The sequence below is a fragment of the Physeter macrocephalus genome, chromosome 7, assembly GCF_002837175.3.
Source record: "Physeter macrocephalus isolate SW-GA chromosome 7, ASM283717v5, whole genome shotgun sequence".
NCBI lineage: Eukaryota > Metazoa > Chordata > Mammalia > Artiodactyla > Physeteridae > Physeter > Physeter macrocephalus.
Window position 1 is genome coordinate 22,290,581 of NC_041220.1, and position 16,124 is coordinate 22,306,704.

A 16,124-nucleotide genomic window follows, 5' to 3' on the forward strand; every position below is an offset into this window, starting at 1 on the left:
GTAATACAACTTTTAAAAACACTGCTTGGGGGCTTCCCTGGTGGCACAGTGGTTGAGAGTCCGCCTGCCGATGCAGGGAACACGGGTTCGTGCCCCAGTCTGGGAAGATCCCATATGCCACGGAGCAGCTAGGCCCGTGAGCCGTGGCCCCTGGGCCTGCGCGTCCGGAGCCTGTGCTCCGCAACGGGAGAGGCCCGCGTACCGCAAAACAAGAAAACAACAACAACACTGCTTGGGCCTACAAAATCATCTGCTGGCCAAATATGACTTGTGTATGACCTGAACCACACTTTCTGCAATCGTACTTTCAAAATGACCAGGCAGGGGAATTCCCTGTTGGCGCAGTGGTTAAGAATCTGCCTGCCAATGCAGGGGACGCACATTCAATCCCTGGTCCGGGAAGATCCCACATGCCACGGAGTAACTAAGCCCATGCGCCACAACTACTGAGCCGGTGCTCTAGAGTCTGCAAGCCACAACTACTGAGCCCGCGTGCCACAACTACTGAAGCCCACATGCCTAGAGCCCATGCTCCACAACAAGAGAAGCCACCACAATGAGAAACACGTGCTCAGTATCGAAGAGTAGCCCCTGCTCGCCACAACTAGAGAAAGCCCGCGTGCAGCAATGAAGACCCAATGCAGCCAAAAATAAAATAAATTAAATACATTTTTAAAAAATGACCAGGCAGAGTGATGAGCTGACAGCTCTGAGACAGAATCAAGGTCCTTACCTCTCCCCTTCCAGGTGCCACTGCTGCCCCCTCATTCCTATGGGCTCCCCTGGATGATGCTGTTTCCAACCCTCATCCAGTGCCCTGAGCAAGTGCCAGTTCTGCCTACCGCCCTAGGCTTTCTTTGATGACTTAACACAGAGGTAATGATAGTGATAATAACATTTATCGAATACGTATTGTATGCTATCAATATCTATGCATCAACCCATTTAGTCCACACAGTTAACATATGAGGTATGATTATTATCCCACGTGTACAGAAAGACCCAGTAACTTATATGCAATGTCAAACAGCCTACTAATGGTAGATCTGGAACTCAAACATATGTATGTGTGATTTCAAAGCCCATACTTTAACTGTTGTAGGATGCTTTGGGTTATAAACTCAGAATACCTGACTACAACTGGATTAAACAAATAGGCCTTATTTTTTATAAGACCAGAGTGAGATGATTACAAGGCTAGTTCAGTAGTTCAACATCTCTGACATCCCCCTATGTCAACAATGTTTCCTCGAGGTCACAAAAAGGCTGCAGCAGCTCCAAGTATCAGGCCTCACACAACAGCCTCTTAACTTCGGCAACAGCGTAGGGCTCCTCCTCAAGTCTCTCTCTTATCAGGCAGGAAAATCTTCCCTCAAAACCCCACATTAAGTATCACCTCATGTTTCACTTGCCAGAATTGAGTCACATGCCTAACCCTAGACCAATCACTGGCAAAGGAGAATAGGATTAGTATAACCAACTATGATTCAGTCCCTGGGGCTGGATGCATAGCCACTTCTATTAGCAGAGAACAGGAGGAAATAGCTGTAGGATGGCCTGCCAATAATGTCTGTTCCAACTACAGGGAACATGTGAATTGTCTCCCAGGATCCAGTAAATTTTACAAAAGCTGTAATAAGTAACATTACAGAATAAGAACAAAGGGTTGTTCCCACATACATTATGAGACAGGAATGAGTACCAGTTCTCAACCAGAAATTTCCATGATCCCAACGTCCCATTTCCCCAGATTTCTAGGCCATTCTGGCGTTGCTGTCGTCCTTTGTACTCACTCACTGCATACACAGCACAACGTGGCACAACCTGGTGCTCAGTAAATCCCGTGCAAAGGCTGAGACCTGACCTAAGGAGTTCGGCTGCATCATTGTTGCATACTTTCTTTTCATGGCAGGATTCAGTAACCTCTGTCTAAAGAAAATGAGAGACAGTTATAAAACATGACACAGTGATGTGATGCCCTTATTTCTGCAAAGCCTGTTCACTGTTTGGCCCCTATTCGAGGGCTCAAAGATGTCCTGGCAGGTTAGACCCCTTCAGCTTACTGATCACAAGCTCAGAGCCCAGCCTAGCTGACCAGCTAGTCTTGTGCTTTTCCTTCCTCATGTATTAATTACAGTGACAGCCTTTTAAGACTCCTTTCTCAACTGACATTTTTTGCGTTTATCTTTTTTTATCATAAACGTTCAAAAAAACTTTCCTCAAGTGTTGAACAAGATGGCCTTATCCTACGTTGCTCCCCCGGAGATTATTCTTCTGTCTAAAATCTGTGTCACTTTAGGAATGCTTGGGAAATATATCTCTCTCTCCTGTACTCCAGTTCACTTTCATTCCAATAGCGAACAAAATCTTCCTGTTTATTTTCCAAAGTCAAGTAAGAGGAAAAATGAGAAGAGTTTTAGTGAATGTGATCGAGAATATTACCATTTTTGCTGTTTTCTTGATTCGAAACTGGGAAGATGTAATCCTGTGAGCTGACCTCTTTCCATCTCACTCTCTAGAATGTGATTTGCAGCCACACAGCAGAAGGACCGGATCCTGGCCTTCCCGTTCTGTTAATGTTTTCATAACCACTAACAGAAAAGCCTTCTCAGAAATCCAAAGCCAAGAGTGAGTACATCCAATTCTATGCCAGCAAACGTGGCAAAATAAATCTACTAAAATGGTAGAAATTATTAACCTCAGTGCCACATACAAACTGTGAAAGAACGTTTTGGATGTAACTATTCTCTTCCAGAAATAATGTATATACAACACATTTCTCTCCTTTTATAAATTGTTGTCAGCATATGTTTATGTCCATTCATTAATTTATTCTTCCTTTATAAATTCATTACTTTCTGACATCTCCCCCCTACACACACACTTTAAAAAAAATTCTTAAAAGACATTTGCCTTGGGGCTTCCCTGGTGGCGCAGTGGTTGAGAGTCCGCCTGCCGATGCAGGGGACACGGGTTCGTGCCCCGGTCCGGGAAGATCCCACGTGCCGCGGAGCGGCTGGGCCCGTGAGCCATGGCCGCTGAGCCTGCGCGTCCGGAGCCTGTGCTCCGCAACGGGAGGGGCCGCAACAGTGGGAGGCCCGCGTACTGCAAAAAAAAAAAAAAAAAAAAAAAAAAAAGACATTTGCCTTGAGGAGGGGAATTAAGATGGTGGAGTAGGAGGACATAGAGCTTACCTCCCCCCTGGCACAAACAGATCAAAAATACACCCACTTGTGGAACAATTCTCACAGAACACTAACTGGGAACTGGCAGAAGAAATCCTATACAACCAAAGCTGCTAGAAAGATCTCCATGTAACCGGGTAGGGAGGGAAAAAAGCATCAGGCCGGGACCTGTGCTCCTGGGAGAGATCTGTAAGGAAACAAGGTCCACATGGGTGGACCCTCGCCCAGAGGAGTGAACCAGTTGACTCACAATCTGGGCGTCCCAGTCCCGGGGTCCTGCAAGGAGGCGACAAGACCCCTCGCCTATCAGGAAATCTGCTGGGACAGACAGAAGGGCTGGAGAAGCCTAGACTTTACTCGCGAGGAGTGGCACGCTTGCAGGCATGCTAACAGTCAGGGCAGAAAAAGCCTTGACCTGGCGGCTGCCACCTCAGCACACTTCCCAATATGAAGGGTCAAACAACCAGGTTCTGCCCACTCTCACGCCTGCTGTGAGATCTGGGCAAAGATTCCGTCTAGCTACACAGAGACAGACTGGGGCGCCTGGGGAGAGACCTAGGTAGAGCCACCGAGACCACTGTCAGCGCGTGCTCTGGGCTGGCGGTCCAGCCACGACAGACACCGTCAGCACGCGCGCCGGGCGGCACCACAAGAACGCGTGGCATCTAAGCTCTGAACCTTGGGCAGACAGGCCCAGGAAGCGCGCCGGAGCAGGCAGCAGCTGCTTCCCAGAGAGAGCGTCCTGGCTCCCCCCACTTCACACCGTGGCTTAGCACCAGACCTGGGGCACACAGATCCAGGGAGAAGTCTGCCCAGAGGCAGCCCAGATCTCAGGCAGCAACAAAGCCACCTCAGTTCCTGCAGACACAACGCCCCGACCCCCAGTCCCAGCCCACTCCACACCACAGCCTAGCACTAGATCTGGGACAAACACAACAGAGAAAGAGATGTGGCCTTGGGTTGCTTTTAAGCGGAACCGTGGATGCCTACACAGGTGGCACATGCATCACCTTTGGGGCAGGGCACACACTCAAGCGCAAGGGAACCTGATCAAACCCAACCCTCAGGGCTTCTACTCCAACAACTGGGCAGCAGACCCTGCCCATGACAGGGTGGTGACAGCCACAGGGGAAAGAGGAAGCCCCACCTCACATCCAGCACAGGCTCTAGACATTACAACACCAACCACTCCCCCTTAGTCAAGGGGAAAACAGCCAGCACACTCTTAGAAAAGGCATGGCTGGCATCCATACCAAAACCAGTCCGTGCACCAAAAACATTGAACACACAGAATACACAGGACACTCCCACATAAAAACACCCCTTTAGAGACTTCCTCTGGTGGCACAGTGGTTAAGAATCCGCCTGCCAACGCAGGGGACATGGGTTCGAGCCCTGGTTCGGGAAGATCCTACATGCCGCAGAGCAACTAAGCCTGTGCACCACAGCTACCGAGCCTGTGCTCTAGAGCCCGCAAGCCACAACTACCGAGCCCGTGTGCCACAACTACAGAAGCCCACGCACCTAGAGCCCGTGCTCTGCAACAAGAGAAGCCACTGCAATGAGAAGCCCGCACACTGCAATGGAGAGTAGCCTCCGCTCGCCGCACCTAGAGAAAGCAACGAACACCCAACGCAGCCAAAAACTAAATAAATAAGTAAAAATTAAAAAAAAAAAAGAAACCCTTTAACCCCTTTAAGACCACAGTAGATAACTTTCTCTGTCTCTATGAATTTAGGAGAAACAGTTAAGTAAAATGAAAAGGCAGAGGAGCTACTCCCAATTAAAAGAACAAGAGAGGGGCTTCCCTGGTGGCGCAGTGGTTGCGCGTCCGCCTGCCGATGCAGGGGAACCGGGTTCGCGCCCCGGTCTGGGAGGATCCCACATGCCGCGGAGCGGCTGGGCCCGTGAGCCACGGCCGCTGAGCCTGCGCGTCCGGAGCCTGTGCTCCGCAACGGGAGAGGCCGCAGCAGAGGGAGGCCCGCGTACCACAAAAAAAAAAAAAAAAAAAAAAAAAAAAAAAAAAAGAACAAGAGAAATCCCCTGAAAGAACAAATAATGAAACAGACTTCACCAGTCCACTAGATCCTGAGTTCAAAAAGGAGGTAAAAAAAAAAAAATGCTAAAGGGATTCAGAAAGATTATCGATAGAAATGCAGATCACTGTAACGAAGAATTAGAAACTACAAAGATGAACCAATCAAAAATAGATGATTCAACTGCTGAGATATAAACCAATCTAGAAGCAATGAGTAGCAGACTAAATGACACAGAAGAACAAATAAGTCATCTGGAAGACGGAATCATGGAAATCACCCAATCGTAACAGTAGCAGCAGACAAATTTTTTAAAAAATGAAAGCTACATATGAGATCTATGGGATAATATAAAGTGTGCCAACCCATGCACAATAGGGGTTGCAGAGGAGGAGAGAGGGAAGAGCATCAAAAATGTATTTTGTTTGTATTATGCTTTAGTTACTGAAGCCTTACAAGGTTATGTAGAGAGGTACCATCTTCTGTACTAAAAATAGACAAGAAAATGCTATCGATACTGGTGTACTGTAATGTGAATCTATACTGGTGAACAGAACTTTTTGTTCCCCTTATTAAAACTGCAGTGTCCTTTTCTCATTTGTAGCTTCCTGTATCACCCCAATCATGATTATGTATATATATATGTATATGTACATATGTATATGTACACACACATATATATAAAGAATGATGTTGATAACAGGATCATGGAGACATTTTCTTCGCAAAAATGATGAAAATATAAAATTCTGTTTTCTTTTCTATGTCAACCCTAAGTATCCCAAATCCCCTTCATTTATAAGTGTTTGGTTTTTCTCTCTCCTCGAGGATACAGGTCATGTTTCCATCCCCAGGTGGTACTCCACAGCTTCACCAACTTTATGAGAATTCTTGTGCCTGCCCTCAAATATGACTGATGCACATGCTGGGTAAAACTATGTTTAAAAATGCCACTCCTGAGACTGTTGCTACAGAAAGTCAAGCTAGTTTAAATTAGATAGCACCCATTTCACTATGAGGATTAGCAGTGCAGTGACTGACGGTTCAGATGGTCGGAGGACAGAGAAAGAGACTGATGGATAAAGTGTATCTCAAAGGAAATTACGTTTGATGTTAGATTGTTTGGCTTTTACATTTTAATTACGTCTTACAGAAGACTGCATTAAAAAAACTTTGTACTTCTACATAGCGATTTATCCATTCAGACCTTTTCTTTTAGAACAACAAGTTTACATAAACTCCTACCTTCTAAAGACTGAGAAAGTGCCAGCTGCAATTATCATGAAGAAATCCTTTGGCTGACTTCGTAGAGCTTGAGTGTGATCAAGTAGACTTGTTTCCAGTTCCTGAGTCACCACAGTGATGTTCGTTATTAAAATTGTTTGGGGGAAATTGGGCTATTTTCCACAGTGGTTAAGCAATGTCTACACATCCCTTAAATATTACTCTCTTCCTTGGGATAAATGTTAGCATTCAGAAGAAATCTTCTCATTTATGATTTGGAAAATTTCACGAGTGTAATCAACTGTACATTTAAGCAATAATTAACAAATATTTTTGGCATAAAAATTACTTTATAACGTTCTAACTTGTTTTATAAGTTTGAATAATGTTTCTGTCCCTTAATTGATTTTGTATTTGTGGATTTGATAATCAGACTGACAGTAGCAAATCTGATATCACTTAAATAGGTATAGATTGCCCGCTGTTTAATGAAGTAGTTAACATATTTAAAACATATAACACAAAAGTTTTCTCATCCTCAACTTTTTCCAGAACTATGGCTTTAAGCACTTTTCATATAAACACATATTGTTGATTAAAGGTGACTAACCCTAACCATCTTTTTTTTTTTTTTTTTTTTTTTTTTGCGGTACGCAGTCCTCTCACTGCTGTGGCCTCTCCCGTTGCGGAGCACAGGCTCCAGATGCACAGCCTCAGCGGCCATGGCTCACGGGCCCAGCCGCTCCGCAGCATGTGGGATCTTCCCGGACCGAGGCACGAACCTGTGCCCCCTGCATCGGCAGGCGGACTCTCAACCACTGCGCCACCAGGGAAGCCCCTAACCATCTTTTATCCGTTGAACTGGTGCTATGTTCCATCAAGAGCAATAAAATTTTCCCCAAATGTCAAAAAAAAAATGTATTTGAATAAATTATGGCTGAAAACTTCCCAAACCTAAAGAAGGAAACAGATATCCAGGTACAGGAAGCACAGAGGGTCCCAAACAAGATGAACCCAAACAGACAACACCAAGACATACCATGATTCAAATGGCAAAAGTTAAAGGTGAAGAGAGGATTCTAAAGGCAGCAAGAGAAAAACAGAGTCAGTTACAAGGGAACCCCCATAAGGCTGTAGCCAATTTCCCTTCAGAAAATTTGCAGGCTAGAAGGGAGTGGCATGATATATTCAAAGTCCTGAAAGGGAAATCCCTGCAACCCAGGATACTCTACCCAGCAAGATTATCATTTACAATAGTGGAGAGAAAGAATTTCTCAGAAATGCAAAAACTAAAAGAATACAGCAATTTCCTCTTAGGTTTCTTCAGTGATCTCTTGGTTATTTAGTAGCGTATTGTTTAGCCTCCATGTGTTTGTGTTTTTTACAGTTTTTTTTCCCTGTAATTGATTTCTAATCTCATAGCATTGTGGTCAGAAAACATGCTTGATACAATTTCAATTTTCTTAAATTTACTGAGGCTTGATTTGTGACCTGAGATATGATCTATCCTGGAGAATGTTCTATGAGCACTTGCAAACAACTTTATTCTGTTGTTTTTGAATGGAATGTCCTATAAATATCAATTAAGTCCATCTTGTTTAATGTATCATTTAAAGCTTGTGTTTCCTTATTTATTTTCATTTTGGTTGATCTGTCCATTGGTGAAAGAAGTGGGGTGTTAAAGTCCCCCACTATTATTGTGTTACTGTCAATTTCCCCTTTATGGCTGTTAGCATTTGCCTTATATATTGAGGTGTTCCTATGTTGGGTGCATAAATATTTATAATTGTTATATCTTCTTTTCGGATTGATCCCTTGATCATTATGTAGTGTCCTTCTTTACAGCTTGTAACAGGCTTTATTTTAAAGTCTAGTTTATCTGATATGAGTATTGGTACTCCAGTTTTCTTTTGATTTCCATTTGCATGGAACATCTTTTTCCATGCCCTCACTCTCAGTCTGTATATGCCTCTCGGTCTGAAGTGGGTCTCTTGTAGACACTATATATATATATATATGGGTCTTGTTCTTGTATCCATTCAGCCAGTCTGTGTCTTTTGGTTGGAGCATTTAATCCATTTACACTTAAGGTAATTATCCATACGTACGTTCTTATTACCATTTTCTTTATTGTTTTGGGTTTGTTTTTGTAGGTCTTCTTCTTCTCTTGTGTTTCCCACCTAGAGAAGTTCCTTTAGCATTTGTTGCAGAGCTGGTTTGGTGGTGCTGAATTCTCTTAGCTTTTGCTTGTCTGTAAAGCTTTTGATTTCTCCATCGAATATGAATGAGATCCTTGCTGGGTAGAATAACCTTGGTTGTAGGTTTTTCCCTTTCATCACTTTAAATATGTTCTGCTAGTCCCTTGTGGCCTGCAGAGTTTCTGATGAATAATCAGCTGATAACCTTACGGGGATTCCTGTGTATGTTATTTTTTGCTTTTCCCTTGTTGCTTTTAATATTTTTTCTTTCAATTTAATTTTTGTTACTTTGAATAATATGTGTCTTGGCATGTTTCTCCTTAGGTTTATCCTGTGTGGAACTCTCTGCGCTTCCTGGACTTGGGTGGCTATTTCCCTTCCCACGTTAGGGAAGTTTTCAACTATGATCTCTTCAAATATATTCTCAGACCCTTTCTCTTTCTCTTCTTCTTCTGGGACCCCCAAAATTTGAATGTTGGTGCATTTAATGTTGTCCCAAAGGTCTCTTAGGCTGTCTTCATTTCTTTTCATTCTTTTTTCTTTATTCTGCTCCATGGCAGTTACTTCCACCATGCCATCTTCCAGCTCACTTATCCACTGTTCTGTCTCAGTTATTCTGTTATTGATTCCTTCTAGTGTATTTTTCATTTCAGTTATTATGTTGTTCATCACTGTTGGTTTGTTCTTTAATTATTCTAGGTCCTTGTTAAATGTTTCTTGTATTTTCTCGATCCATGCCTCCATTCTATTTCCAATATTTTGGATCACCTTTATTATCATTACTCTGAATTGTTTTTCAGGTAGGTTGCCCATTTCCTCTTCAATGATTTGGTCTTACAGGTTTTAACCTTGCTCCTTCATCTGTAACATGCTTTTTTGTCATCTCATTTTTTTTGATGGGTAGAGCTGTATTCCTGACTTGCTGGTTGTTTAGCGTGAGGCGTCCAGCACTGGAGTTTGCAGGCAGCTGATGGGAGCCAGGTCTTGATGCCAAGATAAGGAACTCCGAGAGACCTCACACCTATTAATATTCCCTGGGACCTGAAGTTCTCTGTTAATCCAGCAGCTTGGACTCAGCGCTCCTAACACAGGAGCTCAGGCCTGACGCCTGGACTGGGAACCAAGACCTGCAAGCCACGCAGTGTGACAAAACAAAACAAAACCAAAAACAAAACACCATAAAAGCAACTAACAGAAAAGAGCATAACAATAACAAAGAATGAAAACTAAAATAAATTAGAAAAATAGCGCTTCCCTGGTGGCGCAGTGGTTGAGAGTCCGCCTGCCGATGCAGGGGACACGGGTTCGTGCCCCAGTCTGGGAAGATCCCACATGACGCAGAGCCGCTGGGTCCGTAAGCCATGGCCGCTGAGCCTGCGCGTCCGGAGCCTGTACTCCACAATGGGAGAGGCCACAGCAGTGAGAGGCCCGCGTACCGCAAAAAAAAAAAAAAAAAAATTAGAAAAAAAAAATTGTTAAGTTTCAAACTCATACATTTATTCCTCACTAGTTTTGTCAGATGCCACAGCAGTGAGAGGCCCGCGTACCGCAAAAAAAAAAAAAAAAAAATTAGAAAAATAAAAAATATATTAGAAAAAATAACAATAAAAATGAAACAACAAAAACAGAACCATAACAGCAAACAAAAATAAAAAATAAAATTAAAACATAAAATAAATTAAAAATTCCCTGGTGCCTCCTCTATCAGTGTCCTTGCCCCCACGGGGAGCTACAGCCTACCCCTGCCTCCCTAGTAGGCCTCCAAGACCTCTAGGTAGGTCTCTGGACCTGCTGCGTCAGCCCCACCTCTGCATGTGTTCCTCTCACCAGCTGGCCCAGAACACACATGCCTGTGCAGGCCAGCCAGGGCACAGGCCTCCACAGGCATAGCCACAGGGGTTGGCATAGCCAGAGGAGGCCTTGGAGGAGGCTGGTGCTCAGCCTGCCTTGGACCCACACGGCAAGAGGAGGCTTCTGCGGAGGTGGGGCTCAGCCCCAGGACCCATGTGGCCGGAATAGGTCTTGGGGTGGGGCTCAGGCCCAGGACACCCAAGGCCAGAAGAGACCTTGGGGGGTGGGGAGGACAAATGACAAAGAAAACACGATGACCCAAAACGTATGGGATGCAGCAAAAGCAGTCCTAAGAAAAAAGTTTACAGCAATTTAATCCTACCTCAAGAAAGAAGAAAAATCTCAAATAAACAACCTACCCTAACACCTAAAGCAAATACAGAAAGAACAACAAACAAAACCCAAAGTTCGTAGAAGGAAAGAAGTCATAAAAATCAGAGCAGAAACAAATGAAATAGAAATGAAGAAAACAGGGCTTCCCTGGTGGCGCAGTGGTTGAGAGTCAGCCTGCCGATGCAGGGGACGCGGGTTCATGCCCTGGTCCAGGAAGATACCACATGCCGCGGAGCGGCTGGGCCTGTGAGCCATGGTCCACGAGCCTGCGCGTCCGGAGCCTGTGCTCCGCAATGGGAGAGGCCACAACAGTGAGAGGCCCGCATACTGAAAAAAAAAAGAAATGAAGAAAACAACAGTAAAAATCAATGAAACTAAAAGCTAGTTCTTTGAGAAGATAAACAAGACTCATCAAGAAAAAAACGGGAAAGGACTCAAATCAATAAAATTAGAAATGAAAAAGGAGAAATTACAACTGACACTGCAGAAATACAAAGGATTATAAGAGACTACTACAAGCAACCATATGGCAATAAAATGGACAACCTGGAAGAAAGGCACAAATTCGTAGAAAGGTACAACCTTCCAAGACTGAACTAGGAAGAAATAGAAAATATAAACAGACCAATCACAAGTAATGAAATTGAAACTGCAATTAAAAATCTTCCAACAGGGACTTCCGTGGTGGTGCAGTGGTTAAGAATCCACCTGCCAATGCAGGGGACATGGGTTTGAGCCCTGGTCCAGCAATGCCGCAGAGCAACTAAGCCTGTGTGCCACACTACTGAGCCGACACTCTAGACTCCTCAAGCCATAACTACTGAGCCCACGTGCCACAACTACTGAAGCCTGTGCACCTAGAGCCCATACTCCGCAATAAGAGAACCCACTGCAATGAGAAGCCCGTGCACCACAACAAAGAGTAGCCCCCACTCACTGCAAATAGAGAAAGCCCACGCTCAGCAACAAAGATCCAACACAGCCAAAAATAAATAAATAAATTTATTTTTTTTTTTAAATCTTCCAACAAACAACAGTCCAGGACCAGATGGCTTCAAAGGCAAATTCTCTCAAACATTTAGAGAAGACCTAACACATCCTTCTCAAACTCTTCCAAAAAACTGCAGGGGAAGGAACACGCACACTCTAGACTCCTCAAGCCATAACTACTGAGCCCACGTGCCACAACTACTGAAGCCTGTGCACCTAGAGCCCATACTCCGCAATAAGAGAACCCACTGCAATGAGAAGCCCGTGCACCACAACAAAGAGTAGCCCCCACTCACTGCAAATAGAGAAAGCCCACGCTCAGCAACAAAGATCCAACACAGCCAAAAATAAATAAATAAATTTATTTTTTTTTTTAAATCTTCCAACAAACAACAGTCCAGGACCAGATGGCTTCAAAGGCAAATTCTCTCAAACATTTAGAGAAGACCTAACACATCCTTCTCAAACTCTTCCAAAAAACTGCAGGGGAAGGAACACGCCCAAGCTCATTCTACGAGGCCACCATCACCCTGATACCAAAACCAGACAAAGATGTCACAAAAAAAGAAAATTACAGATCAATAACACTGATGGATATAGATGCAAAAATCCTCAACAAAATACTAGCAAACAGAATCCAACAACACATTAAAGGATCATACACGATGATCACGTGGGGTTTATCCCAGGAATGCAAGGATTTTCAATATACGAAAATCAATCAATGTGAAACACATATTAATTAATTAAAGAATAAAAACCACATGATCATCTCAATAGATGCAGAAAAAGCTTTTGACAAAATTCAACACTCATTTATGATAAAAACTCTCCAGGAAGTGGGCACAGAGGGAAGCTACCTCAACATAATAAAGGCCATATACGACAAACTCACAGCAAATATCATTCTCATTGGTGAAAAACTGAAAACATTTCCTCTAAGATCAGGAACAAGACAAGGATGTCTACTCTCGCCACTTTTATTCAACATAGTTTTGGAAGTCTTAGCTATGGCAATCAGAGAAGAAAAAGAAATAAAAGGAATCCAAATTGGAAAAGAAGAAGTAAAACTGTCACTGTTTGCAGATGGTATGATACTATACATAGATAATACTAAAGATGCCACCAGAAAACTACTAGAAATCAAAGATGGCACAAACAGATGGAGAGATATACCATGTTCTTGGATTGGAAGAATCAATACTGTGAAAATGACTATACTAGCCAAAGCAATCTACAGATTCAGTTCAATCCCTATCAAATTAACAATGGCATTTTTCACAGAACTAGAACAAAAAATTTTACAATTTGTATGGAAACACAAAAGACCCCCCAAGAGCCAAAGCAATCTTGAAAAGAAAAATTCAACACCAGCTGGTTGAATCAGCTGGAGGAATCAGGCTTCCTGACTCCAGACTATACTACAAAGCTACAGTAATCAAGACAGTATGGTACTGGCACAAAAACAGAAATACAGATCAGTGGAACAGGAGAGAAAGCCCAGAGGTAAACCCATGTACCTATGGTCAACTAATCTATGACAAAGGAGGCAAGAATATATAATAGAGAAAATACACTCTCTTCAAAAAGTGGTGCTGGGAAAACTGGACAGCTACATATAAAAGAATGAAGTTAGAACACTCCATAACACCATACACAAAAATAAACTCAAAATGGATTAAAGACCTAAACGTAAGACCAGACACTATAAATCTCTTAGAGGGAAACATAGGCAGAACACTCTGACATAAAACACAGCAAGACCTTTTTTGACTCACCTCCTACAGTAATGAAAATAAAAACAAAAATAATCAAATGGGATCTAATGAAACTTAAAAGCTTTTCCACAGCAAAGAAAACCATAAACAAGATGAAAAGACGATTCTCAGAATGGGAGAAAATAATTGCATACGAAGCAACTGACATGGGATAAATCTTCAAAATATACAAACAACTCATGCAGCTCAATATCAAAAAAACAAACAACCCAATCAAACAAATGGGTGGAAGACCTAAACAGACATTTCTCCAAAGAAGACATACAGATGGCCAAGAGACACATGAACAGATGTTCAATGTCACTAATTATTAGAAAAATGCAGATCAAAACTACAATGAGGTATCACGTCACAGCGGTCTGAATGGCCATCATCAAAAAATCTGCAAACAATAAATGCTGGAGAGGGTGTAGAGAAAAGGAAACCCTCTTGCACTGTTGGTGGGAACGTAAATTGACACAGCCACTATGGAGAACAGTATGGAGGTTCCTTAAAAAACTAAAAATAGAACTACCATATGACCCAGCAATCCCACTACTGGACATATACCCAGAGAAAACCATAATTCAAAAAGACACATGCACCCCAATATTCATTGCAGCACTATTTACAACAGCCAGGACAGGAAGCAACCTAAATGTCCATCAATAGAGGACTGGATAAAGAAGATGTGGTATATATATATACAACAGAACATTAGCCATAAAAATTAACGAAATTGGGTCATTTGTAGAGACATGGATGGACCCAGAGTCTGTGATACAGAGTGAAGCAAGTCAGTAAGAAAAACAAGTATCATGTATTAATGTATATATGTGGAATCTAGAAAAATGGTACAGATGAACCCATTTGAAGGGCAGGAATAGAGATGCAGATGTAGAGAACGGACGTGTGGACATGGGGAGGGGGATGAATTGGGAGATTGGCATTGATATATGTGCACTGCCATGTGTAAAATAGACAGTTCATGGGAACCTGATGTATAGCACAGGAGCTCAGTTCGGTGCTCTGTAGTGACCTAGATGGGTGGGATGGGGGTGGGGTGGGAGGGAAGTCCAAGAGGGAGGGGATATGTGTATACATACAGCTGATTCACTTCACTGTAGCAGAAACTAACACAACAGTGTAAAGCAACTATACTAAAATAAAGTAAAATAAAATAGCAATACTAAACCAACCCTGTAAGAAATATTGAAAGGTCTTCTCTAAATAGAAAAGAAGCAAAAATCTATAGGAAAGGGAAAATCACAATAGGAAAGGCAAATATATAAAAGGGCTGAAGATCATTTAAATAAGCCCATACTTGGATAAAAAAAAATCAAAAAACTGTAAAGGCGATTATAACTACAATTAACAGTAAAAGTATAAGAATGAAGATGTAAATAGGACACCAAAATCACAAAATGTGAGGGAGGGGTGGATAAAAATATAGATCTTTTAGGGCTTCCCTGGTGGCGCAGTGGTTGAGAGTCTGCCTGCCGATGCAGGGGACATGGGTTCATGCCCCGGTCCGGGAAGATCCCACATGCCGCGGAGCGGCTAGGCCCATGAGCCATGGCCGCTGAGCCTGCGCGTCTGGAGCCTGTACTCCGCAACAGGAGAGGCCACAACAGTGAGAGGCCCGCGTACCGCAATATATAGATAGATAGATAGATAGATAGATAGATAGATAGATAGATAGATCTTTTAAAATGCCTTTGAACTTGTATAACTATCATTTTAAAGCAAATAGATAGGGACTTTCCTGGTGGTTCAGTGGTAAAGAATCCACCTTACAATGCAGGGGATGCGGGTTCGATCCCTGGTCAGGGAACTAAGATCCCACATGTCATGGGGCAACTAATTCTGGGCGCCACAACTACTAAGCTCACGTGCCTCAATGACAGAGGCCGCGTGCCACAAACTACAGAGTCCACATGCTCTGGAATCCACACACAGAGCCCACATGCCCTAGAGCCTGTGCCTCACAACTAGAGAAGAGAAAACTCACACAGCACAACTAGACAGAAGACCACGCACCACAATGAAAGATCCCACATGCCTCAATGAAGATCCTGTGTGCCACAACTAAGACCCAACACAGCCAAAAATAAAAATAAAATTTTTTTAAAAATAAATTAATCAAAAAAAAAATAAAGCAAATAGATATAGTTATGGGTCATCATACTTGAATATGGTAACCACAAGTCAAAAACATACAACAGATTCACAAAAACCAAAAGGAAAGTCACTCAAGCATACTTTGAGAGAAAATCGTCAAACTACAAAAGGAAAAACGAAAAAGAAGAAATAAACAAAGAAAAAAATAGTTCTGAAGAACACAGGGGCAGGACAGGAATAAAGACACAGACGTAGAGAATGGACTTGAGGACATGGGGAGGGGGAAGTGTAAGCTGGTACGAACTGAGAGAGTGGCATGGACTTATATATACTACCAATGTAAAATAGATAGCTAGTGGGAAGCAGCCGCATAGCACAAGGAGATCAGCTTGGTGCTTTGTGACTGCCTAGAGGGGTGGGATAGGGAGG

At 43.0% G+C, this 16,124-nt stretch overlaps 1 protein-coding gene across 11 annotated transcripts in view; it reads right to left on the reverse strand.

Annotated features, from left to right (window-relative positions):
* Nucleotides 1–16,124, reverse strand: part of MANBA (mannosidase beta) — a 171,131-nt gene that overhangs the window by 13,802 nt on the left and 141,205 nt on the right. For 9 of the 11 annotated variants that reach the window (XM_055085888.1, XM_055085880.1, XM_055085881.1 and 6 more), the window contains one exon: nt 1,794–1,929. The gene's annotated coding sequence lies outside the window, so the exon portion shown is untranslated. Of the gene's footprint in view, nt 1–1,793; nt 1,930–2,878; nt 3,106–10,998; nt 11,155–16,124 lie in introns of those variants that run through there. The other 2 variants (XM_055085887.1, XM_024126682.3) reach the window with 2 other exon arrangements.